The sequence below is a fragment of the Eurosta solidaginis genome, chromosome 1 (assembly GCF_040869045.1).
Source record: "Eurosta solidaginis isolate ZX-2024a chromosome 1, ASM4086904v1, whole genome shotgun sequence".
Taxonomy (NCBI): Eukaryota; Metazoa; Arthropoda; class Insecta; order Diptera; family Tephritidae; genus Eurosta; species Eurosta solidaginis.
Window position 1 is genome coordinate 80,658,175 of NC_090319.1, and position 23,758 is coordinate 80,681,932.

A 23,758-nucleotide genomic window follows, 5' to 3' on the forward strand; every position below is an offset into this window, starting at 1 on the left:
CATACAAAGCCTTGTACAACAATATGTCAGTTCATCGAAATCAATGAAAATTTTCTTTTGACTTGACACCTGGTATAGATTCGCCTTGACAGGGCGTTGTATGGAAAATAATCAAGAAGAAGCCGTCAGCTATTGGGATAACAACACCTGGTGCTAAATTTGCCTTGATGAAAAGTGTAGAAGATCATTCTGATATCCAATTTCAATTTGACTTTGATTATATAACTAATGTCTATATTTATACTCAACAACTTTGAATTTTTATTATACCTCAGATCTGTTTGTAATAATAATCTTAGTATAACGAAGTCATTATTTATAGTTTCTTATATTTTTCGAAGTCAATGCCACCAATAACTTAAATAAATTTCTTAATTATAAATTTCACATCTCTACGGAGTTTATAATTTTTTTTTTTTTTTTGAGTCTAAACAATAATTGAACACATTTAAGCAACACCATTTTGCAAAACAACAACAACAGAAACAAGTAAGGGTGTCTAGGTTCTGATGTAACCGAACATTATTTACTCAGTGTGAGCTACAATTGTACAGCTAATTTCAGATAAATTACTTTTCTACATAACGCGTGGCACCGCCCATTTAAAATTCAATGTCTCCCAATTTCCTATTACAATAAAACATGGTAAATGAAATATCATTGATACAAAACTATTATTCGCTAAGATATAGTTAAGTTATTCGTCCATGAACCCTTAAACAATTTTTTATATAAAACTGAGCGTGGTCTTTAACCGAACCCGTCCATTTTTACTAGAAATATTTAGTTGATATATGGAAAATATGCGCATCAAATCTGATTACGATCCGTAAATTTTTCTTCCAGTTATAACTCCCGAAACAAATAAAATTATAAATAACAAGTAAGGAAGGCTAAGTTCGGGTGTAACCGAACATTACATACTCAGTTGAGAGCTATGGAGACAAAATAAGGAAAATCACCATGTAGGAAAATGAACCTAGGGTGACCCTGGGATGTGGTTGTATGACATGTGTATCAAATGGAAGGTATTAAAGAGTATTTTAAGAGAGAGTAGGCCATAGTTCTATGGATGGACGCCATTTAGGGATATCGCCATAAAGGTGGACCAGGGCTGACTCTAGAATGTGTTTGTACGATATGGGTATCAAATGAAAGCTGTTAATGAGTATTTTGAAAAGGAGTGATCCTTAGTTCCCTAGGTGGACGCCGTTTTGAGATATCGCCATAAAGGTGGACCAGGGGTGTCTCTAGTTGTACGATATGGGAATCAAATGAAAGGTGTTACTGATCGTTTTAAGAGGGAGTGGGCATTAGGTCTATAGGTGGACGCCTTTTCGAAATGTCGCCATTAGGGTGGGCCAGGGGTGAATCTAGAATGTGTTTGTACGATATGGGTATCAAACCAAAGGTGTTACTGAGCATTTTAAGAGGGAGTGGGCATTAGGTCCATAGGTGGACGCCTTTTCGAGATATCGCCATTAGGGTGGGCCAGGGGTGACTCTGGAATGTGTTTGTACGATATGGGTATCAAATGAAAGGTGGTAATGAGTATTTTAAAAGGGAGCAATCCTTAGTTCTATAGGTGGACGCCTTTTCGAGATATCGCCATAAAGGTGGACCAAAGGTGACTCTAGAATGTTTTTACGATATGGGTATCAAACGAAAGCATTTAAGAGGGAGTGGGCATTAGGTCCATAGGTGGACGCCTTTTCGAAATATCGCCATTAGGGTGGGCCAGGGGTGACTCTAGAATGTTTGTACGATATGGGTATCAAACGAAAGGTGTTACTGAGCATTTTAAGAGAAAGTGGGTATTAGGTCTATAGGTGGGCACCTTTTCGAGATATCGACATTAGGGTGGGCCAGAATGACTCTAGAATGTGTTTGTACGATATGGATATCAAATTAAAGGAATTGATGAGGGTTTTAAAAGCGAGTGGCCCTTAGTTGTATATGTGAAGGCGTTCTCGCGATATCGACCAAATGTGGATCAGGTGATCCAGAAAATCATCTGTCGGGTACTGCTAATTTATTTATATATTCAATAACACTAACAGTATTCCTGCCAAGATTCCAAGGGCTGTTGATTTCGCCTTGTAGAACTTTTTCATTTTCTTCTACTTAATATGGTAGGTGTCACACCCATTTTACAAAGTTTTTTCCAAAGTTATATTTTGCGTCAATAAACCAATCCAGTTACCATGTTTCATCCCTTTTTTCGTATTTGATATAGAATTATGGCATTTTTTTAATTTTTCGTAATTTTCGATATCGATAAAGTGGGCGTGGTTATGGTCGGATTTCGGCCATTTTTTATACCAAGATAAAGTGAGTTCAGATAAGTACGTGGGCTAAGTTTAGTGAAGATATATCGGTTTTTGCTCAAGTTATTGTGTTAACGGCCGAGCGGAAGGACAGACGGTGGACTGTGTATAAAAACTGGGCGTGGATTCCACCGATTTCGCCCATTTTCACAGAGAACAGTTAACGTCATAGAATCTATGCTCCTACCAAATTTCAGAAGGATTGGTAAATTTTTGTTCGAATTATGGCATTAAAAGTATTCTAGACACACTAAATGAAAATGGGCGGAGCCACGCCCATTTTGAAATTTTCTTTTATTTTTGTATTTTGCTGCATCATATCATTACTGGAGTTGAATTTTGACTCAATTTACTTATATACAGTAAAGATATTAAATTTTTTGTTAAAATTTGAATTTAAAAAAAATTTTTTTTAAAAAGTGGGCTTCATCCAATTTTGCAAATTTTTATTTAGCACATATATAGTAATAGTAGTAACGTTCCTGCCAAATTTCATCATGATATCTTCAACGACTGCCAAATTACAACTTGCAAAACTTTTAAATTACCTTCCTGTAAAAGTGGGCGGTGCCACGCCCATTGTCCAAAATCTTACTAATTTTCTATGCTGCGTCATAACGTCAACCCATCTACCAAGTTTCATCGCTTTAACCGCCTTTGGCAATGAATTATCGCATTTTTTCGGTTTTTCGAAATTTTCGATATCGAAAAAGTGGGCGTGGTTATAGTCCGATATCGTTCATTTTAAATAGCGATCTGAGATGAGTGCTCAGGAACCTACATACCAAATTTCATCAAGATACCTCAAAATTTACTCAAGTTATCGTGTTAACGGACGGACGGACGGACGGACGGACGGACGGACATGGCTCAATCAAATTTTTTCTGGATCCTGATTATTTTGATATATGGAAGTCTATATCTATCTCGATTCCTTTATATATGTACAACCAACCGTTATCCAATCAAACTTAATATACTCTGTGAGCTCTGCTCAACTGAGTATAAAAAATAAATGTAAGGCACGATAACCTCCGAAGAGATCTAAGGCCGAGCTTCTCTTCCAATTTGCGTCGTGCTCCTCTTGATTTTTCCCTATAAATTGGCCGGACGGGACCTACATGTTCTATGCCGACTCCGAACAGCATCTGCAAGGCAGATGAGTTTTCACTGAGAGCTTTTCATGGCAGAAATACACTCGGAGCGCTTGCCAAACACTGCCGAGGCGCGACCCCGCTTAGAAAAATTTTCTTCTAATTGAAAAACCTTATTTCTAAAATTTTTGATGTTGCTTTGCCCGGGGTGCGAACCCAGGGCATACGGTGAGTTATGCGGAGCACGCTACCATCACATCACGGTGGCCGCCGAAAAATAAAATTGCTTAGTCATATAAGGGGCGGTGCCACGCCCACTTAAAAAAAATTTATTTTTTTCTTATTTCTTGTTAAATTTCCACTTGGAAAAAGATATATAATTGTTATAAAGCTCTTTTTTGCAAGGATATAGCTTATTTTATCTGTTCACGACCCCTTTAACCGTCCTGTGCATAGATGGATACCCGGGTACCTTTTGCATTTTCAAAAGCCATTTTTAAATAATCTACAAAGAGAAACGAGTGAAAATTTTGTGGCGTATGGGTATAAGTTTTCTACAAAAACGACAATTTTTTTCAAATATAATTTCATACAGATGATTTTTTTAATAAATTTGTTTTTTATTACTAGTTCTCATGGCTGGGATACCCAGGTACCACTAGTAGTTCTCACGTATGAACGGCCTTGTGGTACCCGTGTACCCAGCCATGCGAACCATGAAGAAAAATTATTCATGAACAGAACGGTTAAAAATATCTTAATATATAAAAAACACGTGTCACAACAATTTTGGCCGCGATGGACTCCTAAACTACTGAACCGATTTTGAATTTGTTTTGCACCCCGTATGTAGTTTCGTGTTACTTGAGAGATAGGATAGGCTATATCTCAGTTTACAGTCGCAATATTATTTTATTGCAAATTTTTTTAGTTGTTTATACGTAATAATAAAATGTTACGTATACGCAGTGGCATTCATATTTTCAGGTGGTGCGGATATACTTCCGTGTAATTGCTTGGTGTTTAATTAAACAACCTGGTTATCAATAAAAAATATTATAGCGAATGATATCAAGTATAGCACATCACCAGGCCCGCTGAGAGGTGGGTGTTTCTGAGGGGGCCCGCGATTTAGAGGTACTATGATATTTTTTTAATGCAGGAGAGTCGTTAGTTGTGTAGAGGGTAATTTTCATACCCCTGGGTGACTAGGGTCTCGAGATATAGGCCAAAACTTGGGCCAGTGAATGCCTAGACAGTGTTTATACAATACGAATATCAAACGAAAGCTGTTGATGAGTGCTTTAGTACAGAGTAATATATTATCCAGAGAGGGACTGGGACTGGGATTAGGACTAGGACTGGGACTGATACTCAGTGGGATTGGGACTGAGATTCGGAGTGGGACTGGGACTGGGACTGGAATAAAATACATACCACCCTCTGGGACAGGCAAGAAGGGATGCAGAGGAATGAGAAGAAATTGAGAGAAGAGAAAAGAGAGAAGGAGATTGAGAAAGATGTGAGAATGAGGCAAAGATGGAGGTAGATGAAGCGAAAAAGATGGAGGGAGGAGTGAATAAAAGGATTAGGAAAAAGCGAAGAGGCGGGAGGGCAGAGTCAGACGGAAAAAGCTTATTAAAATGTATGCAGATAGGCCAAATTTAGGGCAGAACAACGTCTGCCGGGTCTTCTAGTTTTATATAAAAAAGGGCGTGGTGCTTAACAGATTTCGTTAATTTTCTTCGAAGCATTCCTCTTAATGAAGGCAAGATCTCTGCCGAATTTTTTTATGATAGGTTTATCGGTTTTTGATTCATCATTAATAATATTTGTAAAATTGATTTTATCACTAGAGGAAGGTGCCACGCCAAATTCAAAAAGTTTTTCAAATTTTTATCAAGATTTCAGCCTACACATAAAATTTCAACATTTTTGCTGTACTTTTTACTAAATAATAAGATTTTTTTTTGTTTGTTTTCCAAATGTTTTATATATAAAAGTGGGCGTGGTCATTTTCAATACCAATCTATATTGGGTCCAGATAAGCTCGTGTACCAAATTTTGTGAAAATATCTCAATATTTGCTCAAGCCGTAGTGTTAAAGAACGAACAGACGGACGGACGCACGGACGGACGGACATGACTAAATCAACTTTTTGTTCGATACTGATGATTTTGATACATGGAAGTCTATATCTATCTCGATTCCTTTATACCCGTACAACCAATCGTTATGTTACCAAAGTTAGTATACTTTGTGTGCAAAGCACGCTGAGTAAAAAAAATGCGTGAAACTAAAACTAATTGCTTCACGAGTAATTTTCAGAAAAAATCAATGCCCACAGGTTACACAAAAGTCAGACTGGGCGTGTAAGTAATATTTAGATGCAAAATCACCAAAACAAGTAATTGAAGTGAAATATCAAGGGAACGAGAGTGACATGTGCGTGTGTTGTTATTGATGCATATGTGTCGTTCTGCAAATGTGTTTGGATATCCCTTGTGGCACTGCCAGTGGCAATTAAAACTTAGTAACATTAAATATGACAACAACAAAAAACAGTGACAAAAGTATACATGAAACGGAAAGCTGAGTTGAAAACCCAAAGTTGTAAAGTTTAATTAAGAAAATATTAAAAAAAAATTAGCATAGACAGCTTAATTAATAGGTCCAAATATGTGAGTTTAACTATTGTTTAAAAAAAAAGTCTTGTATTAAATTAAAAAATAAAATAAACAAAAATATGCTGTTACCATGTCCAATGCTTATCTAAAGACCTCAACTAATACTCAAATGTTGTCACTTTTTACAGCGCTCGAGCATTGCGTGTCACTTTCGTAGTGTGAGTGTGTGTGTGGGACATGCGTTTTTTTTATACTCAGTTGAGCAGAGCTCACAGAGTATATTAAGTTTGATTGGATAACGGTTGGTTGTACATATATAAAGGAATCGAGATAGATATAGACTTCCATATATCAAAATAATCAGGATCGAAAAAAAATTTGATTGAGCCATGTCCGTCCGTCCGTCCGTCCGTCCGTCCGTCCGTCCGTCCGTTAACACGATAACTTGAGTAAATTTTGAGGCATCTTGATGAAATTTGGTATGTAGGTTCCTGAGCACTTATCTCAGGTCGCTATTTAAAATGAACGAAATCGGACTATAACCACGCCCACTTTTTCGATAACGAAAATTTCGAAAAACCGAAAAAGTGCGATAACTCATTACAAAAGAGAGATAAAGCGACGAAACTTGGTAGATTGGTTGACGTTATGACGCAGAATAGAAAATTAGTAAGATTTTGGACAATGGGCGTGGCACCGCCCACTTTTACAAGAAGGTAATTTAAAAGTTTTGCAAGCTGTAATTTGGCAGTCGTTGAAGATATCATGATGAAATTTGGCAGGAACGTTACTACTATTACTCTATATGTGCTAAATAAAAATTAGCAAAATTGGATGAAGAACACGCCCACTTTTTAAAAAAAAATTTTTTTAAATTCAAATTTTAACAAAAAATTTAATATCTTTACTGTATATAAGTAAATTAAGTCAAAATTCAACTCCAGTAATGATATGATGCAACAAAATACAAAAATTAAAGAAAATTTCAAAATGGGCGTGGCTCCGCCCATTTTCATTTAGTTTGTTTAGAATACTTTTATTGCCATAAGTCGAACAAAACTTTACCAATCCTTCTCAAATTTGGTAGGAGCATAGATTCTATGACGGTAACTGTTCTCTGTGAAAATGGGCGAAATCGGTGGAAGCCACGCCCAGTTTTTATACACAGTCCACCGTCTGTACTTCCGCTCGGCCATTAACACAATAACTTGAGCAAAATCCGATATATCTTTACTAAACTTAGCCCACATACTTACCTGAGCTCACTTTTTCTTGGTATAAAAAATGGGCGAAATCTGACCATAACCACGCCCACTTTATCGATATCGAAAATTACGAAAAATGAAAAAAATGCCATAATTCTATACCAAATACGAAAAAAGGGATGAAACATGGTAACTGGATTGGTTTATTGACGCAAAATATAACTTTGGAAAAAACTTTGTAAAATGGGTGTGACACCTACCATATTAAGTAGAAGAAAATGAAAAAGTTCTACAAGGCGAAATCAACAGCCCTTGGAATCTTGGCAGGAATACTGTTAGTGGTATTGCATATATAAATAAATTAGCAGTACCCGACAGATGATTTTCTGGATCACCTGGTCCACATTTTGGTCGATATCGCGAGAACGCCTTCACATATACATCTAAGGGCCACTCGCTTTTAAAACCCTCATTAATACCTTTAATTTGATATCCATATCGTACAAAAACATACCAGAGTCACCCCTGTCCCACCCTAATGGCGATATCTCGAAAAGGCGTCCACCTATAGACCTAATGCCCCCTCCCTCTTAAAATGCTCAGTAACACCTTTCGTTTGATACCCATATCGTACAAACATTCTAGAGTCACCCCTGGCCCACCCTAATGGCGATATCTCGAAAAGGCGTCCACCTATAGACCTAGTGTCCACTCCCTCTTAAAATGCTCAGTAACACCTTTCGTTTGATACCCATATCGTACAAACATTCTAGAGTCACCCCTGGCCCACCCTAATGGCGATATCTCGAAAAGGCGTCCACCTATAGACCTAGTGTCCACTCCCTCTTAAAATGCTCAGTAACACCTTTCATTTGATTCCCATATCGTACAAACACATTCTAGAGACACCCCTGGTCCACCTTTATGGCGATATCTCGAAACGGCGTCCACCTATGGAACTAAGGATCACTCCTTTTCAAAATACTCATTAACAGCTTTCATTTGATACCCATACCGTACAAACATTCTAGAGTCACCCCTGGCCCACCCTAATGGCGATATCTCGAAAAGGCGTCCACCTATAGACCTAATGCCCACTCCCTCTTAAAATGCTCAGTAACACCTTTCATTTGATTCCCATATCGTACAAACACATTCTAGAGACACCCCTGGTCCACCTTTATGGCGATATCTCGAAACGGCGTCCACCTATGGAACTAAGGATCACTCCTTTTCAAAATACTCATTAGCAGCTTTCATTTGATTCCCATATCGTACAAACACATTCTAGAGTCACCCTGGCCCACCCTAATGGCGATATCTCGAAAAGGCGTCCACCTATAGACCTAATGCCCACTCCCTCTTAAAATGCTCAGTAACACCTTTCGTTTGATACCCATACCGTACAAACATTCTAGAGTCACCCTTGGTCCAGCTTTATGGCGATATCTCGAAAAGGCGTCCACCTATAGAACTAAGGATTACTCCCTTTTAAAATACTCATTACCACCTTTCATTTGATACCCGTATCGTACAAACACATTCTAGTGTCACCCTAGCCCACCCTAATGGCGATATCTCGAAAAGGCGTCCACCTATAGACCTAATGCCCACTCCCTCTTAAAATGCTCAGTAACACCTTTCGTTTGATACCCATATCGTACAAACATTCTAGAGTCACCCTTGGTCCACCTTTATGGCGATATCTCGAAAAGGCGTCCACCGATAGACCTAAGGCCCACTCCCTCTTAAAATGCTCAGTAACACCTTTCATTTGATACCCATATCGTACAAACAAATTCTAGAGTCAGCCCTGGTCTACCTTTATGGCGATATCCCTAAATGGCGTTCATCCATAGAACTATGGCCTACTCTCTCTTTAAATACTCTTTAATACCTTTCATTTGATACACATGTTATACAACCACATTCCAGGGTTACCCCAGATTGATTTTCCTTATTTTGTCTCCATAGCTCTCAACTGAGTATGTTACGTTCGGTTACACCCGAACTTAGCTTTCCTTACTTGTTTTTATATAAGAAACTAATTCAATTGGTTTGTTAGTTTTTTCTTCCGTCGTATTTTTTTTTTTTTTGTTTTTTTTTTTTTGGTTTTTGCGATGTTGATTGGTACTAAAAAAATTTTTTATATTTAAGTACATATATGACTTTGGTGCAGTCCATGGTGAAAGGTTCAACTCTAAAAATATACTACGCAGTTAAATGATGACACATATTGTAACGAATTCTGATAATTATGCACCTTCTACTGACGTACAAATCACTGAACTGTCGAATAAATAACTCCAATATTCAGTATTGCAAAACGGTCTTTATTTTACTACTTTGGGAGTAGTACAATTATACTTCAATATCACGTGCTTCATAAAAGCGTGTTTTATCAAAACTGATTACTGATACCTCAGCTTGCGCTGATTTTATACTCTTTGTTATCTCTTTCGCCAATTCTTCTAAGGTCTAGTCGTTTCACGATCAAGTGTTCTAGTATACTGCACCTCATACTTGGTTACCCAGCTTTATACATGTTTATTTGTAGTTTATACTTTTCTTTTAGCCATATGCGTGTGTGTGAGTGAGTAACTACTTCTTCTCTTAGCTGGTGACTACATATGTGTTTGTGAGATATTGTTCGTCGCCTTCTATGTACGTAAATGTTGCTTGCCTTAATGTGTACATGCACATAAGAGTAGCTGTTTGCTGTTTTTGTTGTTGTGATTATTTACTAGAAGCATAGTGATGCTAATATTTGTCACAATATATACGCATAGTATGATCTAATCAAAGAAACCCCTCGAGTTTGATTCGTTTTGTTTTGTTAATTTTCCAACATTTTTGTATAATGGAACGAATTTCCGTCATCTCTTTGAACGAAAAATGACACTGATGATGACGCAATGCCGAAACCGGTTTTTCACACAAACAAATTTGATAAGGCATGACGGAAAATCGTGCCAATATACATCAATCGGTTTTTGTACACTGTAATTTGTTCATAGGTGAGAAAAGATAATACAGCTTCTCATTAAACTTGGTTTGAAATACAACGGTAACGAGAAAGAATATAACACTTCCGGATGACTTTGCTCTATTAATTCCACTACAACAGCCATCACGTCATCCTCTGACACCTGCCATGGTTGTCGTTTCTGATATACCTGCTATACAAATAAGTTTTTTTTTTTTTGGAGTTGCGTGAAGAAGCAAATTCCTAAAGTACTGACCGGGATATTAGAGCTTCACCGTGAGTCTCTACAAGTGTAGGACTCTTTTCTTCTATGAAGGGCTATCCACTAAAACCACATAAGGCGCTGTATCCAGCCTTTGGGAATTTTACTTTTTTTCAGTACGACGATACCAAAATCCTCGTCTGCTTAGATGATCGCCATTTTTATACCCAGCTGTACTTGTACACAGGGTATTATAACTTTGAGTGGATAGGGGTTGGTGTACATATATAAAGGAATCGAGATAGATATAGGCTTCACTATATCAAAATCATCAGTATCGAAAAACAATTTGATTGAGCCATGTCCGTCCGTCCGTCCGTCCGTCTGCCCGCTAACACGATAACTTCAGTAAATATTAAGATATCTTCACTAAATTTAGTACACGAGCTTATCTGGACCCAGAAAAGATTTGTATTGAAAATGAGCGATAACGGATGGTTACCATCCGGCCCACTTTTTATATATATAACATTTTGGAAAACACAAACAACCTTATAATTTAGTAAATAATACACCTAGAATGTTGAAATTTGACGTGTGCAATGATATTGAGACTCTTGATAAACATTTCAAAAAAATGTTTTAAATGGGCGTGGCACCGCCCAATTGTGATAAAATCAATTTCACAAATATTGTTAATCATAAATTAAAAATCGTTAAACCTATCGTGACAAAATTCGGCAATTCGATTACTATAAGGAATGATTTAAAGAAAAATTAACGAAATCGGTTAAGGACCACGCCCAATTTTATATAAAAGATTTTTAAAAGGGTCCTGGACGAATAAACTAAGCTATATCTTTGCAAAAAAGAGCTTTATATCAATGGAATTTCATTTCCAAAGAGGATTTATAACAATAAATAGGAAAAACTTCAAATATTAAAAAATGGGCGTAGCACCGCCCCTTTTATGACTAAGCAATTTTTGGTATGTAATGTTCCGTTTCACCCGAACTTAGACTTCCTTACTTGTTTTTTCTCTTTTTAGCTTGTTGCGAATACGTAAACGCGGATATGCCTAGTATCCTCTTCTCCAACCTTTTCTCGGATGGCGTCTGGAGCTTCTGTTTGGATTGTGAGGCCGTCAGCGCCGAGTACCTCAAACTTTATTTGCTCTGGAAAGCTATTGTACTTCACCAACCTCTACGATTGCATCACGATGGCTTCTCTAAAGGCCTGCTCTTTGTTGCAGCGCGCTGTTTCTATCAGTACATTACTAGATTTGGTTTTTCGTAGTGATCGTTTCACAATAGATATAAGGCTAAGGCGGAGCTGGCTGCGTATGGCCTCCAGGATCTGTGCCTAGCTTTAGTTTTCCACTGGTTTTACCACAAAATTTGTTGTTTGTCTCCTCATTCTTAGCATAAGGGTCTCGAATTGGATTTGCCTGCTTGGCCTGGCATGGGCTAGTTGCATCAGCTTCTGCTACGTTACATGGGACCAAAACTTGCCCTGTGGAAGCGTATTCATTTCTTCTCTTATTTTTGTAATTGATATTAGAGAAAAATTGTAAGTTTACAAACGGCGATGGTTACTAGGACATGTTTCTGAATTTCACTTCTTCATCAGCTAGCTTTTCGGGAGCTTATTTTTGTTTTAGTTTCTGAGTCTTCTATATGAATATCTGAATTCGGTTTCGTTCTTCTATTGTTTCGTCCCAATTCATTACCCTCTCTGTATGTTGAGCTCTTAAGGATCACATGCAGCTTAACGCTCCCCAAAAAGGGCCTTGCCGATCCTTGTGTCCTTTGAAGCGGCGTTCTGCCTTAAAGTGGTTTTCTGCATATCGCGCAGCACTGATACTGCCTACCCCAGCAGTTCGTCCCGACTCTTTTCTGCGAAGCTTGTGTGTGGAAGTGAGCTTCTTGATGGAGTCGTCTCTTTTCTTCCCGTCAGCGCGCTGTGCGACGACTCTGGACCAGCCGGAAGACGCTGCTCCGCTAATAGTAGCACAAGTTACTTGTCTGGGTGTTTCACAAGTCGATGATTTCGCCGCTGTTAGCTTAGTTCTGAAATTTCCTCAACACTTACTTTCTCCTGGGAAGCATTCATCTTTCCACCACCTGAGGAGGCGCCCGATAGGGGATCGATTATTCTTCTTCTCTTCAATTAACTTTTCTAATCTAACAGTTACTTTTATTTTTACTTTTTTTATTTTACTTTTACGTGAAATTTCTGTTTTACTCTTAACAGCCAGAAATTAAGAGCGACTCCTTGAGAGACTGGTATCTAACGTACGAAACCACCCACGGTCAAAAAACGGTTAAGATGTCAGGCAAAGCAGCCCAAGGTTTGGTACAAGAATGCTATCTCTGGAATATTACTAATGTCAGTCTTCTTCGATTGGACAAGCCAGAAAGTAAATTTCTCGTTGGTTTCGCAGACGACGTTACGACGCGAACAAGCACATCTTAAAACAAACTAGGTCAGGTGTAGTGTAAATAGGTGGACGGCTGAACACGGTCATCAGTTAGTAACAGTAAAAACAAAGGTCGTCATCCTTACGAAGAGTACATATGAGGCACCTGCGTAAGGGTTGCACATACAATAGCGGATTTGAGTATATTAATGGCAAACACGCGGAGTCCAAATCCAAGCACAAGAAAGCTGCCTCAGATTCTTACTATACTGCTTTACGATACAGGAACCTATACGGACTCAAAGAAATACTGGAATAACCGATTCGCTCTCACCTCGAGCCAATGGCAAAGAGCGCTGCGAATAGCTTCGGCTTACCGCACGGTCTCAGCAGAAGCTTGACCTTCTCTCCCTGTTCGCCTCTCTATTTGCTCTTATTTGAATTTGAGCACATTTGAGTAGATTAATGCAAACACACGTGGTCCAAAGCCATGTAAAATAAAGCTGTCTCAGATTCTTACTTTTTTTTCAATACAGAAACCTGGGCGGAACCAATTAAATAACTGAAAAACCTAATCGCCTTCACCTCAGTCTAACGCAGAGAAACGCTACGTATAACTTCCGTCTACAGTACGGTCATGGCTGAAGCTTGCCCGTTTCTCCCGACTCACCTCATCCTTTGCTATTAATTTTCTTCTTTCTCTTCTCCTCTGCTTTCCCTTTCGATTACAAGTCGCCTCTAATTCTACTTACCGTTTTCATTTTCTATTCCCTTGATTTTTAAATTCTTCCCTTCTGCTGCTCAAAATTGATTTCTATCTACTTACTGAGTACTCTACATGCTCTCATACAAACTAAGCCTTTGTAGCTTTACTTTTTAGAGTGTGTAACTTAAATTTTGCATTCCTCACTACCGCGGATTATTTTTTATTCATACGAATACTGTGGAATTTGCCATACATTAAGCGATATCGGCGGTGCGCTGTTTAATGGTCTGGGTGTGACGACATATTTGAGCTGCACAGCAAGATCAAAAGCTTTCATGTTTAATAAAAAAAAAATATAATTTCAAAAAAACTTGAGTTACTAACTGATGTAGAAACTACAAGTCAAAATAAGCCCAATAAAGAACGAGCCTCAGCATGCGGCGACACTTAAGTCAATTTTAATTACGTGCCTGCCACAAATAATGACGTTCGTTTACCCCAAAAAGGGGCGCACAAATTCGAGCAAATCTAAGAAAGCAAGAAAAAAGTCAACACTGGCAAAAAAAATGCAAAAAAATTCAAACTTTTTGTACCCCACAAAAGTGCAGCACTAAATTATGTAGCACACTCGTGTGGCACGTTCGCTCGTACAAGCGTTTTAATAGAGCAATTGTATGTTTGTATGTATACATGTATACATGCACAGTCAACTCCATATATATAGCTAGAAGAGCACAAATAATGTAAGCATTTAGTTGACAGTTTGTTATTAAATTTACGTAGTAAAAATTACCAATTTGGTCTGCAATAGATCGCGTTCGATGCCGCACCAACGGTCGGCACCTCAATGAACTCTAAAGAACACAAAAAAAGCACAGAATTAAAAAGTTCGTTACTGAAGTCTTTTGTTGTTGATCGACTGCATTGAGTGGCAATACAATTTTGTTGCTTGCTTTTTATACCCAGCTGTACTTCTACACAGGGTATTATAACTTTGAACGTATAACGGTTGTTGGTACAGGTATAAAGTAATCGAGATAGATATAGATTTCCATATAACAAAAACATCGAAAAAAAAATTGATTAAGCCATGTCCGCCCGTCAGTCCGTACATTAACTTGAGCAAATATTAAGATATCCGCACCGAATTCGGTATACGGGCTTATCTGGTATTGCAAATAGCGCGAAATCATACGATAACCACGCCCACTTTTTCGATATCGAAAATTTTGAAAAATGGAAAAAATGAGATAGTTCAAACACGAATACCGTTTAGCTAATGAAATTATATAGGTAAATTGGCTTTATGACGTAAAACATAAATTTCAAAAAATGCTGGTATATGGGCGTGGCACCACCCACATTTAGAAGAAGAAAATTTGGAATTTTAACAAGTCGTAATTCAAAAGCCGTTAAAGATATTACATTGAAATTTGGCAGATATACTATCCTTGTCAAATTATATAGACCGATTGAAGATAATCACAATCGGTTAAAGATCGCGCCCACTTTTCCTATAGGTTTATCCATAAAAAAGTTTGCAATAAATCTATGATATTTAACTAGATTTGACAAATATTCTACTTCAAATTTTGAAAATGGGCATGACCCGCCCTTTATTTTGTTACTCTTTCCAAAATATTTTTAATGCCAGAATAGATCCACATATGTATTATTTCGCAGCCTTATAACATTATTAACCACACAATGCAAGCAACAACAATGTTTCAAGTATACAGCTGGGTATGCAAAGTTCGGTTTTACCCGAACTTAGACTTTCTTACTTTTTGTTTTTCTTCTATTTTGCTTTGTCACTCGTTCATTTCGGTGTAGTTTTTGACATACTTTGCATAAACAGAAACATGCAAACTAGGATGGTTTTAAAAAATCAAAGGCCGATAGTCTTAGCCGCTAGTGCCCTCTCAAAGTAATATAATTATTTATAATTGCATTTCTCATAAATAAATAAATAAAAAATCAATGTCGTTTTTTGGCACACCCCTGAAATGTTTAATTTATTAAGATTTTAAGATTGCCAAAATTTGAGCACAATTGGACGATGTTAACCCGTGCCAATTCGGCGACCCATATATCTGGAACCGCTAAAGCTATTTGCCCGCGTCATACATCAAGTTAAAGGCGATACTGTTAGTAATATTTAATATGTAATAAGAGATGCGCAAGTAGCACTGAATTCGAGATAATGAAGCCAATGTTTACGGTGTTTTGCACTGTCGGTTCAAACAATACGATGACAATAATTTCAGGACTAAGATACCATAGGTGATTTATCATTTTGTTAATTCCTTTTTCTGATATTTCTTTGTCAATGCTTTCGTATTTCAGTAGATTTTCAGTGAGGTCCAGATCTGGTTTTGGTCGCCAAACTGCCAAAAAACGAAACTTTGAGGCCCTAGTGGCACAGGTTAGCTTCTTCCAATTGTGCTCAAATTTTAGCCATCTTAAAATCTAAATAAAATGAAACATTTTAGGGGAGTGCACCCAAAAAAAATTCTGACATTTTGTTCAACCTATGAAATAAAATCACCCTAATGTGTATATCTTGAAAATAAAAAAAATTCAGTTTTATGCCTTAAATGTCTATTGAGAAGAATTATCAAAATGGAGCCTAAAGCAAAAATTAAAACTTTAATGAGGTATCTAAACAAGTTTAAATTTTGTTTACCCTAAAACCACCCTAATGACCATACATGTTGCATACTTTTTGTTGTTGGGCTTTGGCGTTTTATCATTTCTTATATAAATCTCTCTTTTGAGTACATTTTTGTTTAAGTGTTTTATTTGCATGTCGCATTTTCTTGTGGATGCTTGTGTTGACAATTGATTTGCCACACTTTCGATCATTGCAAAGAATTACCAAAACTGCGACTTGTGGTGCGTAATTTGTGTGTGAAATGTCGTATTTAGAGCGCTAATTGCTTAAAATTTGTTATACGCAAATGTAGCTTGAATATTGGCTATTATTAAAAAAAAATTTTTGAATTGAAATTGTAAAGCTTTATTCATGTAAATATGTGCATTTAGCAAGTTCGTCTGCTATGGAAGTGTTAACGCTCTTTGGCATTAACTTTTATCGATGAGTTATGGAATGGTTACAGATGTGCTATGGGCGTGTCATCTATTTCCTTTCGACGAGCTATGGAAATTCTAATCCATTTGTTATCGGTTTGTTGTCGGCAGTTGCCGTGGTGTGATGGTAGCGTGCTCCGCCCACCACATAGAAGATCTTGGGTACAATTTCCGGGCAAAGGAACATCAAAAATTTAGAAACAAGTTTTCGTTTTTTTATAAAGTAAGTTCTTTCAAGCTGGGTCACGCCTGATTTGGCAAACTACCGAGTGTGTTTCTGCTATTAAAAGCTTCTTAGTGGAACGTCATCTGTCTTGCAAACGCAGTTCAGAGTAAAACATATAGACCCCGTCCGCCAATGTAGAAAAAATTTAAGGATCACGATGCAAATTGCAGAGATGCTGGACTTTAAACTCTACGGAGATGTGTCGCGACTTGTATTTATTTATTTTTATAAAGTTTCATATAGGGTTCTTTCTTGAGTACCGTAGCTCAAAAACAAGGAATTGATTGACAATTTTCAGTGCAATTTTAGACCTGGCAAATCTACTAACGACCAGATTTTCACGATACGTCTTATCCAAGATAAGCAGTCTTATAAAATTTTCGAAGCGTAATATCTTTTTGCGGTTTCAAAACAGCTGTGTATAGCGCTCGAAGGAACTTCTCGCATGCTACTATTATTTAGAGCTTATTTGGCTACTCTAAATGGCCTTGAGTGAAACTACCAGCTCCGTTAAATTGGCAGCGACCGCTTTGAGCTATTTACTGGTAAACTGTGCATCAAGTTAAATGAAAAACGACTCGGTATAATGAATTTCGTAAAAAACTGATCCGTGAGATATTGTTTTGTTATCGGCTCTTCATCGCGGAGTAATGTTGTTGTATTGACAGTGCTTCGTCCTATTTAATAAATCCGACCATTCACAGTAAATAAAGTCGTCTAACGGAAGTCCGAAGAAACAAGCGGTTTCAAGAGGGTTGATTTATAGATATGTCGTTTTTGGAGGTCTAGGTTCCACATTACAATTGAGAAGTTGGTTGGTGTCATACGGGGCTGGCAGAATGGGCCTTGATGAACTTAGGTTTTTTGGTTCATGCTGTCCGACTGTTTCTGGTGTACCTGGTGTTGATAAGCTGGTACTCGTGATTTGACAGCACAGTGCAACGAATTTACCATTCTGGGGGTTGCTTTGCGAAGCCCAAAATATCTATGGAGGTGGCAGCGAGCAAGTCATCGGCTGAATTGGAATATATATACTTAGCTTAGCAAACATACGGAGCACGTGGTGTCGGGAAGGTGTGTCGAGTGGTTGTGTCGAAAAAGGATGAGCAGGAGGGGGACAGCGGTTGGTGCTCTGCATTTCTTCAATACATGCTATCTCTAATGTAGTTGTGGGTTGAAGTGGGCGTGTGAGCTAGAGGCCCTGTAAGGCGCGAGTAACAGCGGGCTGTTTATGTGGCCTGCTGGGCAAAGGAGATACGCTTAAGCGAGAACCGCTGAACGTATTTGGATGCGAACAGCAGTTAGCCACAAAAGTTGTATAACAATTTCGCAGTCGAAAACTATTGGGATCTATCCCAGAACAATTTGAACGATGCAACCATCCTTTGCACGTGACATACTGACAAGTGTATTACCGTCTTAAGTAGATTATTTTCCTGCAAATCCAGCAAACTACTTCTCAGGAGAGGGGTTGTGTCCAGCGTGACAGTGAATGGAACAGAAAGACGCTGCTCCAATGATGACAGTTTGTGGGAAGGACACAATCAATTAAAGAATGTCCCGGTAAAATGAACTGGCTGTCGAGGAAAGCGATCACAGATTCATAGGATTTTTATTAATTTCTAATCAGTTTGTTATCGATGGAATTTGTTACTGATTTTATCATGAATTTTTGCCAGTATTTGTTTCATAACAAACCGATAAGTCCTTCGAAATAATTCAGTAACACAGCGATAACAAATTGGAATCGGTAACTTTTCGATACCATATTGATAACATTTCGATAGCCAGACGCTAAGTTTTCTGTAGAAAACTCATTAATTTCTATTACAAATGATTTTAGTGATAAAATTTCGTTAATAAATCGGTAGGACGTCGATAAAAAACTGGTATTATTACCATCGAAATAGATGATTTCTAGATGTGAAGTCGATAATTTTTTTAATAACAAATCAACGAGTTGTCAACAATAAATAAATAACCTTTAGATAGCAAGTCGATCAATGAGTTTTCAGTAATAATAATAGAATAACTGTCCAATATCAATTGAATAACACTTTAATAATAAGTCTATAACAAATGTATTACTATAGATTTTCGTTAACAAATGAATCACTTTCGATAGCAAATCGATTACTCTTCGATAACAAGTCGATTACTCTTCGATAACAAATCGATTACTTTTCGAAAACGTTTTGAACACAAATCGATGATTTGATGCGTGATAATATTTCGATCATAAATCGACAACACGCTCACAAAGAACTTTTCATACTGCCATCGAAACTTCTAGATATCAAGTCGATAATTTTTTTAATAACAAATCAATAAGTTGTCAATAAAAAATAGACAACTCTTAGACAGAAAATCGATCGATAAATTTTTCGATAGCTAATGAGTTATTCATCGATAACTAGTGAGTTATATATGGATAAAAAATCGATAACACTGTTGTAAAAAATAAGACATCTCCAGTAGAGAAGCATAAAGAGATAAATAATGAGCTAAAGCACATAAAAGGGCGTAATGCTATAAAATAAAATTTCGAAACAGTATACTAAAAGCGACATTTCAAGCAAATCATTAAATGGTGTGACAAACTGTCAACAATAATCACTAATTAAGCAGCACAAATAAGTACTCGCTAAGCAAATTAACATGGTGAGTGCATAAAAGTGCCTAAGCACGTACACATAAACACCTAAGCACATGAGCACCTTAGCACATAAGCAGTGAAGTGTATAAGTACAAATGTCGTCTTGCATTGTTGACAATTTGTTCCGATTTGTTGAGTTGTTACTCATTGTTGTAGTTGTTGTAAACACATTTGCATTAATGTGGTTAAAACCACTATTTTTTACTTAGTTTTTTGTTCTTGCACTTTTTTCCCAACACATTTTGTTATTGTTGGCCATTCATGTGACTGCTGCTGCTACTGTGTTTTTGTTGGTCATTGTGCGCGCATTTATTCAATTGCCAATTGGCCGTTGAAGTCGTCACATTTTTAAATGAGTTTTCTTGTTGACAGCTGATATGTATTGTTTTTGTTGTTATTGCGGATAATCGCTTAGCTATTTCTATTTTCTTTGCTTGTTATTATTGTTTCTGCAGTTTTTCATACGCTGGCACGCGTTTTATCTTTGTATACAGAACAAACGATGGCTACAGCAGCAACAACAACAGCTGCTAAAGTTGTTAAAGCAACAAAGTCAAACAAATTAGAAAACAGTAGCATGACGACAACAATTGCTAACAACAGAAGCAATATTGAACATTGAAAATAAATTAGCAATGTGATGTTGATGTAAACGGTAAATATTGGGGTAAATTTCTCATTAACGCCCCGATTCTAGTGTGGTAACAACATTCTTCACCACGGTAACGAAATCATGCAGCAACTTTTACACCCTTTTGGTATTCTACCTGCAAAAGTAGGTGGTTACATCGAAATAACCACACAAAAGCTGTTGTCTAGAAAAAGGCAAAACTGAAAAATAAAGAATTGTAAGCGCAAATAAGTAAATATAATAGTAAAAAAGTGTTGCCTCTTGCTATACATATTTGTTTACATTATGTACTTTCACAGAATAAATTACAATATACCTATGTAGAAACTTATCATGCATAATATGCATATACATACACATCTACAAGTGAGACATTTTCGGTAAAGCGAACACGGTTGCCACACCATGTTTACATTTGGGACCAAAATTCATCGAAAAAAACGAACAAATTTTTGTTTTATTTTATTAGTATAAAATAAAAAATTGTATGATGTTTCTATATAAAATTTTACTAAACATAGTGAAGACTTTCCTTTAATTCAAGCTGAGCAAACAAATATATGTACATGCAACCAAAAATGGTACTACATTTTGACATAGGATAAGCCAAAACTCTTGGTTCGAGAATTATGTTGTTGATTGCAATGAAATAAAATATATAGTGCAGTTAGGTTTTCGTTCTGGTGTGGCCGAATTATGTATGTGGAAAACTCAGTAAATCATAAATGAAACTAGGCAATTTTGTTAGAGCTATTTTTATAGATGCTTACATTTTCCCTTAACGTTTAAACTTCATATCAGAGCCTAGATTCAGTAAGAGTGAGATTTGGTCCCAGGCCTCAGGGCTCTGCTAGCACGTATAGGAATAATTTTGTACAAAACATTTGTTCCGAAATCAAATCTCTTTTGCATTTGCTTCTTTCTATCTTCGAGTTAAAATATTTCTTGTGCCAAGATACTTAATTTTCAATTACTTTGCGTGGCTTAACACCACAATAGTCCTGGAACTCCTTGAACTAATTGAGCTGGGTGAGAAAGATTTAAATATGAACGTGCCAAACGAGAAGTAATGCATAGAATTTCCTTGTATAAGTTTTGAAAGTGTTAGGCTCACAGCAGAGTGCTCGCTATAAGCTATGCTAGGCGAGAAGCAATTTTTATTTTCATATATTTTACATAGTGTTGTATAACCGATCGAAATATCTAGCCGTTATTAATATTATAAACCAAGAGTTTTTTGTTGATTAGTCGGTTATTTCATCAACAATTAACGACAATGTGTTTGCCAACATTTTTCTTTTTATAGCCTGGCATAAATTATATCCTAGGTGAAATGTTATTTTTCTGGTACATTTTATTGACTGAGAAATTTTTTATATGGGCCTAACGAAAGTGAGGCGAATTTTTGGACAATATTGTGAATTTTTACCTGAGTGAAAAATAAAGAAAAGTACCGATCGTGTATATTGCATAAAAAGGAGAAAAATTGAAGAAAAGTGACCAGCGGAACAAATGGGGTTGGAAGGGACCATTTTTGGTCCAAATGAACCAAACTGGCAACCGTGAAGGCGAAGAAAACTACCTTTCCAATTTCTCCACAGACACTGGTGAGTTTTTCGGTGATGACAGCGTTACCACTTGGGCCAGAATCGCGGATAAAAGAACTGGTAACAATATTCGGTTACATAATGTTCTGCGTACTATTTTACCGGTAACGCTCAGAATCGGGGCGTAAGTGAATAGATAAACGAACGAAAGGCTGGTCCTATGTAGACCAGTTGTGCACAATGACAGCAGAGCTTCGGAATACACACGCAACTTTTCCTTAGTAGTATGTGTTTACATGGAGAATGTTTGAGCTTAGAATTAACGCATAAGATGTGTTCTGCTTAAACTACAAGCTAAGACTGGACTGCTTGATTTACTTAGTCTCTGTCGCTCCATTCACACGACGTCTAGGTGAACGCCGAATATTTTTCCGAAGCTCTACGAAGCTCTCGCGTACACCACTGACCTAGACGTATCTTCGTATGTATGCACGTATGTATCTATATGTGTGAATATAACAATTATGTAGTGTAAACAGTGAAATCACTATAACGACTAGCAACAACAAAATACCCTGGAAAAAATGCGATAAATCTAGGTTAAATCAGGGATGCAATGGAAGTTATGATCTCTTTGTATGAGTTGAACTGTTCCCTATTGTTTGGGTATGTCCCATGAAGAGACTAATTGTACCCATTTATACCCAAAAGGGATCGAAAGGACCAATCCCCTTTGTAGTCATATGCGAATATATGAAGACTATGTAGTCCCTTTTCGGTTCTATAAGGACTCAAATAGGGCCCAGGCGCATTTTTCATGGCAGAAACACAATTGAAGGGTTTTCCAAGCCACAAAATCTATTCGATATAAGTTGTTCCACCCACTTTTCAAAATGGAATAAAAAAGATTCTCAGAAAATTTAACCCTAACGCCGGCGTAGCCGTTAAGGCCTAGTAATTTAGGTTCAGTATAGGGCTCCGAATTCTTCTTATATAATTCGATTCAATCACCTGTAATCTTTTTTAGTTTACTCATTTCGTTACCGTTTTTTTTTTTTTAATACGAGTATTTCTTAAGATGGGCTACATAGATATCAAACTGACTAATCCCAAGTGTACCCGAAAGGGACTAAAAGGGGTCAATTATGCCCAAAAGAGAACAATCGGAAACCAATCTTTTTAGGGATTGATTGCACGATTGTTTGCAGGGTAGACAATGATGTGTGTATTTGTAAAGTACTTACAAGACTTCATGGCGTCTGGCACTTGGACCATTTGATTTGTAAACAACGAGCTAAGCACTTAAGTCGCTCAAGTAATGATTTTGGCTTCACATTGTCTTCACAAGAACAGTAAAGTGACCACACACGCAGTTATTGTAATTTTTTATGTGTAAAAATTGTTCGGCGGCCGTCATGGTGCGATGGTAGCGTGTTCGGCCTACCACACCGAAAATCCTAGGTTCACTCCCCGGACAAAGCAACATCAACATTTTAGAAACAAGTTTTCAAAATTAGGAGATCGTTTTTCTAAGCGCGGCCGCCACTTGGCAGTGTTTGGCAAGCACTCCGAGTGTTCTTCTGTCCTGAAAAGCTCTCAGTGAAAACTTATCGACCTAGATGCCGATCCGAGTCGGCATGAAACAAGTAGGTCCAGTCCCGCCAATTTGTAAGAAAAATTAAAAAAGGAGGCCAACGCAACTTGGAAGAGAAGCTCGGTGTAAAATCTCTTCGGAGGTTATCGTGCCGTACATTTATTTTTAAACATCTTTGCTCGTGATACGGGCGAATCTAGAACCTAAGTGTTAATGTAAGAGGTGGGTTTGGGTCAAAGGCTGTGGTATGGCCAGTCAAGCCTGAGTCAGATGGAGGTCCAACTTCCCCTACCTAAATAAATATACAGTTAGTTAGTGCCTTGATTTTGAACACACGTACAGAGGAGCCTCAAACCAGAATCCCTACAACCTTAAAATAAACAGAGTAGCAAGGGCGATTACCGAGTATGTTGCGATCCAAGGGCAGTGGCCGTTATCTACGGAGAG

The 23,758-nt window shown here is 37.4% G+C and overlaps 1 long non-coding RNA gene across 2 annotated transcripts in view; it reads left to right on the plus strand.

The window, feature by feature from the left end:
* The window catches only part of LOC137246487 (uncharacterized), a 494,263-nt gene that overhangs the window by 312,736 nt on the left and 157,769 nt on the right, over positions 1-23,758 (plus strand). The gene's annotated exons all lie outside the window — the stretch shown is intronic.